Source organism: Cervus elaphus, chromosome 16, assembly GCF_910594005.1.
Source record: "Cervus elaphus chromosome 16, mCerEla1.1, whole genome shotgun sequence".
Lineage (NCBI taxonomy): Eukaryota > Metazoa > Chordata > Mammalia > Artiodactyla > Cervidae > Cervus > Cervus elaphus.
In genome coordinates, this window is record NC_057830.1 from 4,859,939 (window position 1) to 4,864,511 (window position 4,573).

A 4,573-nucleotide genomic window follows, 5' to 3' on the forward strand; every position below is an offset into this window, starting at 1 on the left:
CTTTATTTTTCTCAAGACACATGGCGGTGCTGTAATATTTAGCACAATGCTTAGTATACAAAGAATGCACTTTGAATGAATGGGTGTATTAACGCTTGGCAAATATTAAATGAGGCTTAGGTTAAGCATTTTGTATACTAATATTTTAGTTATCTATTGCTACTCAGCAAAACACCATCAAGCTCAGTGGCTTAAAACAGCCATTTTATTGTCTCTCACAACTATGGTTGAGTGGATTCAGTAGGATGGTTCACGGGGTCTGGCCAGGGCAGGAATGTCCAAGAAGTCTTACTCACACGGAGCTGGCTATTTGCTAGTTGAGAGTTCCACTATCTGGTCAACCATGATGTTACTTCCATATGGATTGGGCTTCTAATAGCAAAGTATGTGAATTTCTAGCTCCAGGAAGTAGAAGCTGTCAGTCCTTTTAACTCTTACAAGAGCGTCACTTCTGCTCCATTTGTTGGTCAAAACCAGTTCAAGTGCCATCCCAGATTTAAAGAGGAGAGGAAATAAACTAGATCTCCTGATAGAAAGAATAGCATGCACATATATCGAGAGGAAGGAAGGTTGAGGTCATCTAAAGAGACTTGATCAATTTTTTTAATCACCTGAATTAGCCCCTTTAACTTTTGCAAAGTCCTATAATTAAAGGCACAAAGAAATACTTCAGCTAAAATGACTAAAATTAAAAAAGACCGACAATAGCAACTGTTGACAATTTGTGGAAGAACTAGAATGCTCATACACGCTAGTGGAAATGGAAAGTGGCACAGCCTCCTCAGATAATATTTTGACAGGTTCTGAGAAATTCAAATCAAAAAAGTTGCATCTAATCTATAGTGACAGAAAACAGGCCTGCGGTTGCTTTGGGGCCAGAGAGGCAGAAGGTGGGGTGATGGACCAAGAAAGGCTCAGGGGAGCTTATGAACTGAGAAGTATCTCTCTTGCTTGTTTTATAGTGATGGCTATGTGGATTTATCCACTTACTAATAATCATCAACTATATTTTTAAAGAGGGATTTTTGACTTTGTCTTTTTTTTTTTCCCCCTATTGGTTTCTTTCTCTTTTTTTTCACTTTTTTTTTAAAATTGAAGGATAATCGTTTTACAGAATTTTGTTTTTTTCTGTCAAACATCACGAAGAATTAGCCATAGGTACATCCATTTTCTTATTTTAGGCAGGATTTTCTTATTTCAAAATTATGGCAGCTTGAGTCCTTCCTCCCTCTATTACATAGATGGGTAAAAAATAGTCCAAGCATGCAAGGGAGTTACAACACAGATGAAGAGATGCAACCAAGCAATACGGCTCTGCTCTATCCTTACTGTCTGGGGGCGCTAGTGGTAAAGAACCCACTTACAATGCAGGAGACACATTAAAAGACACATGTTCGATCCCTGGGTAGGGAAGATCCCCTGGAGAAGGGCATGGCAACCCAATTCAGTATTTTTGCCTGGAGAATCCCATGGACAGAGGAGCCTGGCGGGCTTCAGTTCACAGGTTCATAAAGAGCCCGACATGACTGAAGTGACTCAGCACACATGCACACGTTTTAGCAGCTAGAGTGCAAGGAAGAAGTACAACCCAAACAGAGGATGAAGAGGGCGATGAGGACGCAGAGAGGGGGTTCTAGAGGAGGGGTTTGTAAACTGAAGCAATAATGGATTATTCAGAGCCTAAGATACATTAAAGAAATGGGGTGGGGTAGAGTGGAGAGGGCATAGAGCATTCTAGGCAAGAAAAACTACTGAAGCAAGGAAATGAAACTATTGATCACACATAATATATATATACATATTATAATATATAATGATATATAATTGCATATTATAATAATATAATGTATAATAGTTATATGTTAATATATTATTAATTATTATATTATTATTATAATATACAATGATCTATATTATATATTTTAATATAGATTATATATATAAACTTCTGGGGGAAAATCCACTGAATCATGTAAACGAAGGATAGAGATGGGACTGGCTATATGTGTAGGTTGGGGCTTTCTTGGTAGCTCAGTTGGTAAAGAATCCACCTATAATGCAGGAAGTGGGGGTTCCATCCCTGGGTCGGGAGGATCTCCTGGAGAAGGGCATGGCAGCCCAGTCCAGCAGTGGAGCCTGGCGACCCCTCTGGGCTGAGGAGCCTGGCAGGCCATAGCCCACAGGCTGCAAGGAGTCGGACGCGACTGAAATGACTGAGCACATACGTGTGTGTCGGTTACTCCAGTGGGTCAGTATGTTCTTCTCTCCCTCCGGCTTCCTTTTCGGGTGACTTTTCATATGATGCTGATGGTGACTGTTGCAGTTCTACACCCATGTCCTCACTCTGCATCACCCAAAGCAGCAGGTTACACTATTGGCTGTGTATTCGAATCACCAGCAGTTCTTTCTAAATAAAATGAAAAGCTCCTAGGTTGGAAGATATATGTGCATACTAAACTCACACACTCAGAGAGTCTAATGTATATTCACAGGTTAGAACTACAGACATAGAGAAAAGTATATGAAAATCCTGGGTGTGGGTATTCACTTTCTCTCATCATTATTGTTGTTTAGTTGCTAAGTTGTGCATGACTCTTTTGCAACTGCATGGACTGTATCCTGCCAGGATCTTCCACCTGTAGGATCTTCCAACCAAGAATACTGAAGTGGGTTGCCATTTCCTTCTCCAGGGAACCTTCCTGACCAAGTGGTCGAACCTGCATCTCCTGCATTGGCAGGTAGACGCTTTACTGCTGTGTTACCAGGAAAGCTCTTGAAACTATTTCTTACCTATCAGGTGGACATAAGTGTGATAACACGTTCTTTTGGCCAGGCTGTGGGCAAGCTGATGCTCTCGTACACGGCTGATCAGAGTGCAGACAGGGACAATCATTTTTGGATGGGAATTTGGCAATATCTAAAAAGAAGACATTTAATATTTGAACCAGTAATTCTTCATATAGAAATTTATTCTGAATTTTATCCTCCAGATATATAAAATATGTAGATATACATTGATTCATTGGAACATTGTTTGTAATTTTAAAATATTGGTAATAAGATATTAAAAAGTCACGTAGTAGAGTAGGTGAATAAGCTTTGGTACATCTACAAGTAGAATGATATAATGTGCAGCTGAGAAGGAATGAGGACCATCTCTATGGACTGATGTGAAAATATTTTCAGGCTATATTATAATTTACAAAAAGCAAAATGCAAAAATAAAAAAAAGATAGCTATAGATGTTCCCCTTGTATAAGAAACAGAAATAAACATTTCTACTTTGTGCATAAAAAAATTAGAGGATGGAGAACTTAGAGACTAATAAGATTGGTTACCAATGGACCTGAGTGGGAGTTGGGTGAACATAATGTGGGTGTAGTAGCACTTCTCTAGGGATAACTTGCTGTATAGTTTCACTTTTGTTACTGGATTCATATACCACATACTCAAAAATGGTTAGCAAGAATGGGGAAGAAAGGTGAAACAGAATACAAGCAAAAACAATTGTCCCTTATTGAATTTGAAATGAATAGCATCACCACACTGAAGGGAAAAAAGTAACAAGCGCAACTATTTCTTTGAACACTGCAGATTAACATGATCAGGCAATTTTAACATATAAGCAGGATTGTGAGCCACTGGCTTAGGAAAAAAATAGTATGTCTTACAATAATTTTCACCAAAAAAAGAATATGCTTCTTTTTTGAAATCAACCTTCTCCCCATTCCCAATGTCTCCTTTTTTTCTCACTGATCGGGTTTGACCACTGGTCATTCCTGAGCTAGTCACCAGGGAGATTGCATGTCTTAATCCACTCAAGCTATTCAGGCTCATCTCAGATGCCAAAGGTGGAGTCAAGAAGCTCCTCTAAAATCATGAGTGACATCATCTAGGAAAAAGAAGAAAAAAAAACAACAGTAAAATACATATACTGATGAAAATGGGAGGAAACAGACACATCCAACCAAGAGCTGTGCATGCTGGGGGGAAGTGATACAATGAAGAATGGTCTAGGAGGCAAACATGCTATTTTATTTATTTTTTTATTATTATTATTTTTTTAATTAGTTGGAGGCTGATTAGTTCACAACATTTCAGTGGGTTTTGTCATACATTGATATGAATCAGCCATAGATTTACACGTATTCCCCATCCCGATCCCCCCTCCCACCTCCCTCTCCACCCGATTCCTCTGGGTCTTCCCAGTGCACCAGGCCCGAGCACTTGTCTCATGCATCCCACCTGGGCTGGTGATCTGTTTCACCATAGATAGTATACATGCTGTTCTTTTGAAACATCCCACCCTCACATTCTCCCACAGAGTTCAAAAGTCTGTTCTGTATTTCTGTGTCTCTTTTTCTGTTTTGCATATAGGGTTATCGTTACCATCTTTCTAAATTCCATATATATGTGTTAGTATGCTGTAATGTTCTTTATCTTTCTGGCTTACTTCACTCTGTATAAGGGGCTCCAGTTTCATCCATCTCATTAGGACTGATTCAAATGAATTCTTTTTAATGGCTGAGTAATATTCCATGGTGTATATGTACCACAGCTTCCTTATCCATTC